This window comes from Pinus tabuliformis, chromosome 1_1, assembly GCF_031772625.1.
Source record: "Pinus tabuliformis cultivar Carrire ecotype Pingquan chromosome 1_1, CPIR1, whole genome shotgun sequence".
In the NCBI taxonomy this organism is placed as follows: Eukaryota; Viridiplantae; Streptophyta; class Pinopsida; order Pinales; family Pinaceae; genus Pinus; species Pinus tabuliformis.
In genome coordinates this window covers 718,800,803-718,813,344 of record NC_142297.1, presented here as the reverse complement: position 1 = coordinate 718,813,344, position 12,542 = coordinate 718,800,803, and the positions used below count along the sequence as shown (strand labels likewise).

Here is a 12,542-nt window from a genome sequence, read left to right as displayed (position 1 = left end):
TCCTTTTCTCATTAGGAAATAAGTGTGAAGGTAGCTTCCCTGTGACTAAATAGTTAGCAATATCTGCATACCAAGGAGTTTTAGTAGTTACTGCAAACAAGTATTCATCTGGAAACTTATCCTCTACAGGAGAATCTTCGTTAGTATTTTGGATTCTAGACAAGAAATCAGCTACTGTGTTTTGTTTCCCTGGTCTATCTAACACAGTAATGTTGAATTCTTGTAAAAGTAAAAGCCATCTTGTAACTCTGCCATTAGTAACAGATTTGTTCATGAGATATCTAATTGCAGAGTGATCAGTATGGACAAAAGTTTCATAGCCGGTTATATAATGTCTAAACTTGTTGATTGCATGAACAATGGCTAAGAATTCTTTTTCAGTCACAGTGTAATTTAACTCAGTGGGAGTCAAATTTTTACTGGTGTAATAAATGGCATCAGGGACCAAATCCTTTTGTCCCAAGACAGCTCCTAGAGCTGTATCTGAAGCATCAGTAGAAATGTGGAAAGGGAGTTTCCAATTTGGCCCTCTCAAAATGGGTGCTTCAGATATTCTAGTCTTTAAAGTTTCAAATGCAGACTGACATTCAAGATCCCATTTGAATTCACAGTCTTTGGTAAGTAATTTGAAAAGAGGAGATGCTATCTTGGTGAAGTTTTCAATAAATCTTCTATAATACCCAGTAAACCCAAGAAAACTTCTAACATCTTTCTGGCAATTTGGAACAGGTAACTTGGAGATGACTTCCACTTTGGATCTATCAACTTTAATTCCATCTCCTGAAATATGATGTCCTAAAACAATCCCTTCAGTAAACATCATAAAGCACTTTTCATGACTTAATGAAAGATTTGTTTCTTTACATCTAATTAGGACTTTTTCCAAATTTTCTAATGCTTCTTCAAATGTGTTACCATAAACTGTGAAATCATCCATGTAGACCTCTACACAATCATGAATTAGATCTGAAAAGATTCCTAGTACAGCCCTTTGAAATGTAGCGGGTGCATTGCATAATCCAAAAGGAAGTACTCGATAAGCAAAAGTTCCCCAAGGACAAGTAAATGTGGTTTTGTCTTGATCTTCAGGTGCTACCTGAATTTGATTGTAACCACTAAAACCATCCAAAAATGAGAAATACTTTTTGCCAGCTAAAGTATCTAATACTTGATCAATAAAGGGCAAAGGAAAGTGATCCTTCAAGGTTGCCTTGTTCAATTCTCTGTAATCAATGCAAACCCTCCATTTACCATTCTTTTTAGGTACTATCACCAAGGGAGAAACCCATTGGCTATCTGAAATGGGGTAAATGAAGTTTACATTGAGTAACTTCTGGAGCTCTTCTTTCACTATCTCCCTAAGGTTTGGATTCATCCTTCTTTGAGGTTGTCTGATTGGTCTACTGTTTTCTTCAATGTAGATGTGATGAATGCAAGTCTTAGGGTCAATACCTTTCATGTCGGTATACTCCCATGCAAAAGTAGTAGAATGTCTTTGCAAGACTTTGGTTAGCTCTTCCTGTTGGGATTTTTCCAAGTTTTTGTTAATGTTTAATGTTTTTCCTGGAAAGATCTCAATGGCAGAACTACCAAATTCTTCCATAGAGAAAAGAGACATTTGTCTAGATGATAGAAACTCTATGTCAGAATCCAACTGAAATTGTGTAGAGTCATATTCTGAAGATGGTTCAAAATTTTCTAACGTATTCAGAATTTGACTATCTTCACTAATCTCAGAAATGGTAAAGACAGGTTGTATAGTATCTTCATCATCAACCCACTCATTATCTCCTATTTCTGTAATTGCTTTCGCTGGAGGATACAGATTGAACTTCTTTGTTGAATTGCCATCAGAAATATACATATCCCCAGACCTACAACTTATGAAAGCATCAGCTGTGGCTAGCCAAGGTCTTCCTAAAATAAGAGGATGTCCTCCTAAATTGTTCTTAGGAGTTAAAATCATAAAATCAACTGGATATTCCCAAGAGTCTAGGGAGACTGGAATGTCTTCCAATACACCATCAGGTTTAATGATTGATCGATCTGCAAGTTGCAGTAAAGTAGGTGTAAAGAGAAGGTTAGGAAGTTTTAACTGGTCCATGGTCTGTCTACTCATAATGTTGATAGCAGCCCCTAAGTCAATCAAAGTATTTGGTATTTCTACCCCATTGATATGTGTTTTGACAATTGGACTACCAGGGTCTACATATTTCTGCATAGTAATCTTTCCCATCATGATATCTGCAATTTTCCCTACCAGGTGGATCCTTCTGGTATCTCTTGGTTTCCTTCCTGGTCTTTTAAGGCTCAACTCCTTTATTGTTTTTGCTAGAATGGGAATCTCTTTAATGGCTTGTAACAAGGGAATCTTGATACAGACATTCTTCAATTCATCTAGAAAATTATAGTCAGGCAACCAAATTTGTTTCTCCACTCCTTTGTCGATTTGTAACCTTTCAGGAAAAGGAGGTGTGGCTAAAGATGTAGGTTGTTCAACTATGGGAGTTGTGGGGGTTGATTCTTTTTCTTTTTCTTTTTCTTTTTGAATGTTTTGGTTTTGAAGAGATGCTTCAGAACCCTTATTGGCTCTAAGAGATTCTTCCTCAGAAATGTTTGGTTGTTGAACATTTATAGAAGGTTGATCTAGGATTCTACCTGATCTGAGTTGTACTTCATTGAGAGGAACAATCATATAGGTAGGGAATGGTTGACCTTCCATCATGTAAGCATTTTGAGGGTTCCTATTATTGGGGTTTGGCAATGGCTGAGAAGGAAGTTGATTTGACTTCTGCTGGGATTGGAGCAAGAGTTGAGAATTTTGATTTTGTGGAGAAGGTTGTTGTTGTTGAGGGTATGGAAATGATAGTTGTTGACCTTGATTTGGAAGTTGTGGAGGTTGCTGGTTCTGAAAAGATGGAGGATATTGATAGAATTGAGCAAGTCTCCCATAAGGATTTTGCATGCTTTGCATCCATGATTGAAAAGGATTTTGAGGTTGAGACCAAGGTTGTTGCCAAGGATTCCAATTTGGTTGGGGTTGAAAATTCATAGAGTTGTTAAAGCCTTGATTCTGTTGCCCTTGCCAAGGTCTCCTTGCAACAAAACAAAGAGATTCAAGTGTATTTGGATCTTCTTGAAAGACTGCTTTGAGCCCAGGAATTGAAGGACAATCCTTGGTCTCATGAGTTTCTGAGCAAATTACACATGTTTCTGCAACGTGTGCATCCAAGGGACATTCCCTTAAAGCATGTTTCTTTCTACATTTCGGGCAAAAGATGGCCAAAGCCTCGGCTTCTGCTTTCTGTTTATTGTGAATCTTAAGGGTATCTAATTGTTCACTAAGACTCCCTAAGATGTCAGTTTTGAATTCATCAAGCATATTGCCGATCTCAGCCCTACTTACTGATCCAGTTGCAGATTTATTTGCTCTAAGGAGAGAAGGATCTCTAGGCCCTTTTTGAGTTTTTGATTTGCCCCTTGAGAGATGGACACATAGTTCTGCTATATCATTGAGTGAAAGTTGAGATATATCTCCTTTCCCCATCATGTTCAAGATATCTATCCATTCATCTCTAATGGCTTTTAATAGGAGGGCTTTCAAGGTCTCCTCATCCAAGTTACTCATTTTTTCTCTTTTCAGGTTATATTGAAATCTTTCAAGTAAATCTTCTAGGCTCTCATCTTCTCTTTGTACCATTTTAAATACCTCATCCTTGTGATTGGTAGGCATACAATAGTCCACGTACCTATCCAAAAATGTTTGTTTCATCTCATCCCAAGACCTAATGGATTGAGTGAGTAACCCCATGAACCATTTCAAAGCTTGATCTTTCAATGTTGAAGGGAACAATTTGAGTTTTTGAGAGTCATCCAGATAGTCATAAGTTCGACACACGACTTCAAACTCAAATAGAAATGTTTCAGGGTCCTCAGTTCTTAACCCATGGAAGTTTGGGAGGACAAATGGTGATATGTTTTTCATAGTGGCTCGGGAATCCTCATCGACGATAGGAAACCCAAATGAGTTATCCCCATCTCTATTCCCTCCAATGGGACCTCTACCTCCTCCATTGTTTCCTCCTCCTCCTCCTCTACCTCTACCTCTACCACCTCCTTCCTCTGTCATAATGGTTTCCCTAGAGACTTCAGAGTCTTCTGGTTCTTCTACAAAGGGTGAATGAGGAATTTCTCCCTCTTCTTCAGATGATTCTACTTCTTCAATTACAATTGGTCTTTCTGTAGAAGGACGGAAAGGATCTCTTTCTAATTCAAATTCAATAGAAGGTGTGGGAGAGTCAATTCTTGCCTCTTGAATTCCAGGAATTCTAGGGCTAGGAGTATCAGTTGGAGATGAGGGAGGTGTCTCTTGTCTATTCCTTGAAGTAGATGGACTTGTAAAAATCGAACTTCTAGCTCTAGCTAAAAACCTTCCCCTAGAATCTCTAGCTCTATGCATGTCATTTTTTTTTATTTTTCTTCAAGTCAGGCTAATAATTCTTTTTCTGATCTTCCAGGTCACTCTAGGTGCAAGAAGAGAGCATACTTAAGAAACTATTAAACTAATAACTTTCTCTTTTCTGATCCTCCAGATCACTCTAAGTGCAAGAGGAGAGCATACTTTGAGAGGTTATCAATTTTCCTTTCTTGAAATTTTCTTAAATTTTTTTTTTTAGAAATTGGCTACCTAATTTCACTTCCCCAGCAACGGCGCCAAAATGTTTGGTCAATTTAGTGTTGTCTAAATTGCTATCATAAATTGTCAACCCGGGGCTCGTAAGCTGATGAAGTGAAGTGTACAATATATACTTAAGCAGCCTTTCCTAGTTCTTTTTGTCGTTTTTAGTTTGTGTTTGACTTATCTTCCTAATGTGATGTGATGAAGTTATAAACAAATGAGTGAGTGTGTGTGCATATGGTGGTTTCTAAATGCTTCTTGAACTTTTTAAAGAGAAAGCTTGAAAAGTGACTTGCAATGGAATTGAAACTTCAAATGAAAGCAAAGCATTAAACAAAGTGACTAATGGCACTAGTCCACTATCTATGCTGCTGATAAGAACAAAAATAGCATCTATGTTAACTCAATGGAAAGTGAAAAACACTACTTTAACTGCAAAACTTAAATGACAAATCATAACACTTCATTCTTCCTTAACATTCTGCCTCTAGCTGAAATTGTTCATGTGAAAAATAGTTAAGAAGGAATCAGTAATATGAGTCCAAAAGCTAATCAAACCAAGCTGCCACTCAATGATATTTTGGTCCAATAAAGGTTAGTCAATTATGATGAGAAGACCATCAAAAGGTTAGTACGCAACTTGTCAAAAACTTGATAAAGTAAACTAGCAATGAAACTAAGTAAGCAAGGTAAAAATCAGTAGCTAAGACAAGACAACTTCAAATACCATCAGTGATAAAAAGAAATAAAAACACACTATCCCGGGCTCCTAACACACCCGCATAAACAAACTGATCAGTTCTGAAAAGTGCTGGAAATGTAAAGGCATGAAATTAAACTGTACATTATTATACATGTTCAAAGAAATGAAAAACTGCAGAAATCAAACTATACATTATTGTACATGTGCAAATGAAAACAAAGAAAGGCAGGAAAATAAAGTTAAATGGTACTGTACATAGGTTGTGGCAGATGGGGGCCCTCCATCCACTCAACCAGCTAAAGATCAGCTACGTAGAGATGAGCAGGAACAATCTTCTTATATTAAATCAGCATGTCAAAATACAGTGAAAAAGTGCTGTAAAAAACAGTCTTTAAAACAGATTTTGGTAACCAAAATAATTACAGCAATTACAATATTAAAAAGCTAATCTCTAAGCGTTGGCAAACGTTTTATTTATAGGCACAGGGATAAACTGTCCTCTGTGTAAACTAAGCAACTACAGTCTTGACTAATTAACTATGCAGCAACACGCAGGCAACTCCGTGCACGTTTGGAGGAAACGGTCATCAGGGGGAGTAAATCTATGGTTAGATCTTGTCCCTTGCTGTCTTCATGGCGTGGAGGAAGTGCCAGCTGTGGTTCCGTGTCTCATTTGCTCACGCAGAGCCGTGCCACCGTTTGGAACTTTGTTGTTTGACCGTGGGTGCACCTGTGTTGACTGGGGGCATATGTGACCGATTTGGCCCAACTAATAGCATACGAACCATGTATACATCCATACCAACGTGCCCATGTGGCCCGTTCCTTGAGAAGACACGTGGAGTATAGCAAACAACAAAAAGGCTGCGGAATCTCTGAACAGCTGCAGAATTGCTGTACATGTACCAAAATTCTAAACCAACAATCAATCATTAGCACAGTCAACAAATCATGTTAAAAAGACATATAATGCAATGAATTGAACAAGTTGATGGAGGAAATGATGACAAAAGAGAGAAGTGAATAGGGAAAAGTTGTTGGGAGGATAGCTAAATGAGTGCAAGGTTGAGGCTCAACAGAATGCACCTCATCAAGGGCGGATGCCCCAATACAACACTCCTCCCACTTCTTTTCCTCCACCACCTGCTCGTCCACAACCATCGCCTCTTGCTCCACCAAGGCAACCCCAAATGCCTGCCCAACCACAACCCCATCCACATCCATCTCAAATCTATGCCCCCACTCAGCTACCCATACCACCATTTCCAAACCTGTCCATTGGAGTAGCTCAACACAATTGCAATGCTGGGACACAACATGTCCAAATGACTCCTCTTGAGCTCAATGATGTTCACCGTAGCTCAGGAAGAGGATTGCAGAAAAGAGACTGTATTGAAAGCATTGAAGGACCGCATCCAGCAGAAGAAGATTCAAAAGAAAAGATCAAAGAACCATGAGCTGCACTTGATGAAGAGAAGGCATCAAAATAAGAGATCAAGCCCTCATGGTTACCATCAAATCCTCCATGTACTCAAGAGAAAGATCAACAAAAAGAGGAAGATGAGAAGGTCATGATAGAAGAAGATATGGAGAATGATCCAGATCAGTAAAAGGACCAAGGATATCAAAGCTATATTGAGACATGGTTCCAGACAGTCACTAAGTTGCAGCAGTACTCTCTTCCTCAGCTATGTTTGATCCCTTCAAATTCAAATCATTTGGTCTCTGAGATCTGGATAGCTGTCAAAGCATGAATTTCAAGCCACCACATCATTTTATCTCTAATCTCGATGTGCACATGGCTCCATTGGAAGTATTCTTATACTTGAAAAGAATTTTGTTTTTTTTTTCAAGTAGGGTAGGGTAGAAAAAAAAAGAAAAAAGAAAAAGGAAAAAATGAAAATAAAAATCTAAGGTGAAAACCTCCTCGGAGGCGCCTTAGATTGGCTCATTGATTGAAAACCTCCATGAGGTAGTCAATGGGTTGGAAAGAAGAGAAAATAAAAAGGGAATAAGATCCCTGGGTGAAAACCTCCCCTGGAGGCGCCTGGGGTAGGCAATTAGGGTGAAAACCTCCATGAGGTGCCCTAGTTGTTTTTAAAAAAAAAAGGAGAAAAAGAAAAAGAAAAATAAACCTAATTTCCATTGGATAATTGCAGGTTGCAAGAAGGACATTGCAGGTCAGGAGGATCGCTCAAAACAAAGACAAAGGAATTTTTGTGCCTTCTACAGGAAACATCCTGTAGAACCTTCAAGCGAGCCAGATTCGATTTTGGAAGGGAATCTAAAGCTTGGAATCTATTGGTTATGCCTGCAAGCATCCATGTTTCCATTCCTCACCCTTTCCCATCATTTTTTCCACCTCATTGTGCTTCTTTTATGAAAACTGTGTTTTCTACAGGAAGTTTTGTGTCTTCTACATGAAGCTTACAAAAAAGCCAAATTGATCTCTGAAGAGGACCCGAAGGCTGGGAATATGTCCATGAGGCCTGCACACATCCATTTTTCCATCCCTCACCCTTTTCCATCATTTTTTCCATGTCATTGTGCTTCTTTCCTCAAAACTGTGTTTTCTACAGGAAGTTCCTGTAGAAATTACAAGAAGTTAAAAATGGATTGCAAAAAAGTAGTTTGGCGAACACGATAGCTTCCGCAAGGGTTCAGAAGTCCTCCTGCAATCTTAAAACTCCTCCTCCATCATCTCCATGCCTACATCACAGCCCAAGCTCAGCTTTTCTTTCCATGCAAAAACTTGCAGAATGCTTTGAAGAAAAAATACATAGAACATAATTTGTTTTTGCCCTAACTTGAAAACCATGCATCCATTTGAAAAACCGTTTTACAGGGAATTGTATAGGGATGATGGCAACATGCTCGAGCAGTTTCAACCCATTCCGATGCACGGTTTCCAAGAAATCTTCCTCCATCACCGTCAGCCATTTTTGCATTTTCTCCATATCCGTGCATCCATTTCAAAACCTGTTTCATGGGGAGATGCATATGGGTGATAGTAACCTACCCAAGCAGTTTCAGCTGATTCTGATGCACGGTTTCCGAGAAATTGATCTCTGAAATCTTCAGCCATTTTCCATTTTTCTCGAAATTTGTGCATCCATTGATCTCAATTTTTCTATGGGAGGTGCATCATGATGATAGGCACATGCTCAGCAACTCTCAGATCGATCCGATCTATCGTTCGGGAGCAATGGCGAAAACAAGTTTTGGTCCTATGAAAATTCAGCAGCAGCAGCTTGAGGGTGCAGATCTGAACGTGGAAACGAACTCCTGCAACTTAGATCTGGCTAGAGGATACCTGCACAAGAAAAATAACCACACATCAGACAAAAAAGAGCTTATAGCACAAAGGATCCATCATGCAACCACCGAAACAGATGCATGCAGTAGCAAAAAGCACCTCACAGCAACCATTTGACTTCAGGTACGTGACTAAAACTCATTCCTTTGATTGCATGAATGTAATTCGGAAACATCATGAGCAATGAGATGGTTGATATTACAAAAATCGGTGGCTAGCTAACTGGCCACCCTCATCCAGTTCAACAGCACTCGGTGGGTGAATAAGACACGTGCGCTCAGCCATCTCAAGAGGAAATTGGGAAACAAGTAATGGTGACTGTTTGACCTTCAACGTGATTGATGGAGTGATCACAGGTAGGAAACATGATGATTCGTGACAACACTTCCGTCTGCATGGCCAGCACATGTTTTTGCCACCTCACCACAAATCACGCATCAATTAAAGACGGCTCGGCTAAAACTCACAAACTGCTGTTCATATACACTTTCCACATCCTCAACTGAAGTGTGCACAATCGGTTAACCTATCATCCTCCACTGAGTTTTTCTACCTGTCTTCGAGATTCTGTTGCGTATCAGGCTCGCTCAGAGGCGCAGGGGCGCTCTACAGGCGTTTCTACAGGAAGACGTTCTACAGGAAAGTACAGCAAAGCCTTCCAGAGCAGAAAAGCCCGAGTTTTTCTTCATCAAATTTGGAGCCTGAAGAGAGATATGTATCACAAGGGAAGAAGATTTTGCAGCCTCATCATTTATTAGATGGACTAACAGAGGTACTGGGAGAGAATGATGAACTTCAAACGCTCAAAGATGGGCTATTTGGAGATGTGTTAAGGTCCACATAGGAGGCCATCATTCTTCCACCATGGATTGTTCTTGCAGTACGGCCAAGGCCTGGTGTGTGGGATTATGTCTGTGTCAATGTTGATGAACTTGCTGCTGAACAGCTTTCTGTGGCTGAATATTTGGAATTCAAGGAGCACCTTGTGGATGAAAGTGTCAAGGATAAATATGCATTGAAGCTAGACCTTGAGCCCTTCAATGAATCTTTTCCTCGCCCAACACGGCCATCTTCCATTGGTAGTGGAGTTCAATTTCTCAATCAGCATTTGTCCTCAAGATTATTCCATGATAGAGAAAGCATGCAGCCCTTGCTAGATTTCCTTTGAGCACACAGCTACAGAGGCCAGAAGCTGATGCTGAATGAGAGAATACAAAGTTTGTCCAAGCTACGCTCAGTCTTGGTAAAGGCAGAGGAATATCTTAAAAAGTTCCCCAAGAATACACCACATACAGAGTTTGAATAAAAATTACAAGAATTGGGATTGGAAAAGGGATGGGGAGGCAATGCAGAACATGTCTTGGATATGATTCATTTGCTCTTGGAGACTCTGCAGGCCCCTGATCCATCAACTTTAGAAACATTTCTAGGAAGGATTCCTATGGTCTTTAATGTTGTGATTCTTTCACCTCAGGGTTATTTTGGCCAAGCAAATGTTTTAGGAATGCCAGATACTGGTGGATAGGTTGTGTATATACTTGATCAAGTTCGTGCATTGGAGAATGAAATGTTGCTGAGAATAAAACATCAAGGATTGGACATCAAACCTGAAATTATTGTGGTGACTCGGTTGATTCCTGAGGCCTATGGTACAACATGCAATCAACGAATTGAAAGAATTGGTGGAACACAACATTCAAGGATACTCTGGATACCCTTTAGAACAGAAAAAGGAGTTCTACAGAAATGGGTTTCTTGACTTGATGTGCGGCCTTGGAAAGATTTTCAGAGGATGTATTAAATGAAGTAACGGGAGAGCTAAAAGGTCAACCTGATCTGATCATTGGCAATTACAGTGATGGAAATTTAGTTGCATCTCTGATTTCACATAGACAAGGAATCACTCAGTGCAACATAGCCCATGCTGTGGAGAAGACCAAATGCCCAGATTCAGACATATACTGGAAAAATATGAAGAAAAATCCATTTCTCTTGCCAGTTTACTGCAGATCTAATTGCAATGAATCATGCAGATTTTATTATCACTAGCACATATCAAGAGATTGCTGGAAGCAAGGATACTATTGGATAGTATGAGAGCCACACTGCTTTCACCCTTCCTGGTCTTTATCATGTGGTTCATGGAATTGATGTTTTTTTATCCCAAATTCAACATTGTTTCTTCTGAAGCAGACATGTAGATTTATTTCCCTTATACAGAGAAGCAGCGTCGTCTTACTACTTTACATGGTTCAATTGAGGAACTCTTGTTCAATCCTGAACAGACAGCTGAACACGTGTATTTTGAATGATCGTAAAAAGCCCATTATCTTTTCTATGGCAAGACTCGATAGAGTGAAAAACATGACAGGACTGGTTGAATGGTGTGCAAAGAACAAACACTTGAGGGATACTGTCCTCCACGTTCTGGGGAGGAAACCATATACAGAATTCCCATTCTGATTAGTGCACAAGCCAAAACAGAGCGTGAGGAAGCAAGATATTGAGGCAGAGAATAAAAATAAGGGTAAGGAAGCTAAGGGAAAGAAAACCTAGGGCAAACCATCATAGGAAAAGCCACAGGAAAAGCAAGAGGAAAAGCAAGAAAGAAAAAGGAGGAAGAAATAGAGAGGAAAAAAACAAGTTTAATCCCTCGAAATTGTTGCAGGTTGCAGGGACACAATGCGGAAAGGGGGCCTCCCAACACAAGCAGAAGGGTCCATACCAAGTTCCCAGGCATCGTCACATCCATCCCCTCCATGAACACTCATTTTTTCAGGGTTCAGACACATTCTAGTCATGGTTCAACCTTCTACAGGAAGCTACAGGACTTTCTATAGGAAGTTTTGTATTTCTACCAGAAACATCCTGTAGAGCCTTTGGGCAGGCCAGAATCGATTATGGAGAGGGATTTGAAGCTTGAAGTCTGTTGAGGAGGCATGCAACCACTCTTTTCTTCCATCCTCCACTAGTTTCATGTCCTTTCACCACCATTGCCACCATCTGATTGAATATACTTGCACAATCATACCAAAGCTGAAACTTCCCTAAGAAAAGGAGCATAGAAAATGGGAAGAAGCAAAGAGAAAAGCATGGTTTCATGACTGAGAAGAGGACATCACTTCAAAAGCTTGGTATGACAGGGAGGCCACCAAGGCCATCAAAGATGAGGAGATAGATTGGTTGCTCAGAGGATGAGCAACACTTTCAGTAGGGGGGTGATAATGAGCCCCACAAATGGATAATTACTTGGGCTCATTTACCTCCTAATTCGACTTAATCCACCATTCTCATTAGTTTATTGCATGTTTTTTATTATATTTATGCTAATAGAGTGAATTGGGTTAGTCATTATGCCAACAAGTCTAATGTGTGCTTTGTGTAGCCTTTTTGGTCAATTTGGAGACAAAATCAAAGGTTTAAATGAGCACTTGGCAGCCAAATTCGTGGGAGAACAAGGGAGAGGATTTGTAGGAAGGTGTCCCCTTCATTTATGGGCCCTTACCTCGAATTCTCCACCATCAGCTCGGAGTTCAAGGGCCACCAAATCAATTAACACAAGGGCAGCCAAGCAAGTCAAGTAGGACTGCTGTTAACTGCAAGTTTTGGGCAGCCGAGTCCCTAAAGTTTAGGAGGACTGTTGGGGTCCTCAATTTGTATAAATAAGAGGGCTTAGGGCCTCATTTCAGTTAGTCATTTTTGTTAGTCACTGTATAGTCATTTTGTATTCATTTTGTAGTCATTTTGTAGTTCGATTTTTAGGCAGTAGATTAGCTTTGCTTTCAGCACATTTTCAAGTTCTCCTTGTGGACAGTTTTTGGAATGTAACATATCTTTTGATCAAT

The 12,542-nt window shown here is 39.7% G+C and overlaps 1 pseudogene; it reads left to right on the top strand.

The window, feature by feature from the left end:
- The window catches only part of LOC149215913 (sucrose synthase 4-like), a 52,167-nt pseudogene extending 41,007 nt beyond the window's left edge, over nucleotides 1-11,160 (top strand).
- Nucleotides 11,161-12,542: the final 1,382 nt, after the last annotated feature.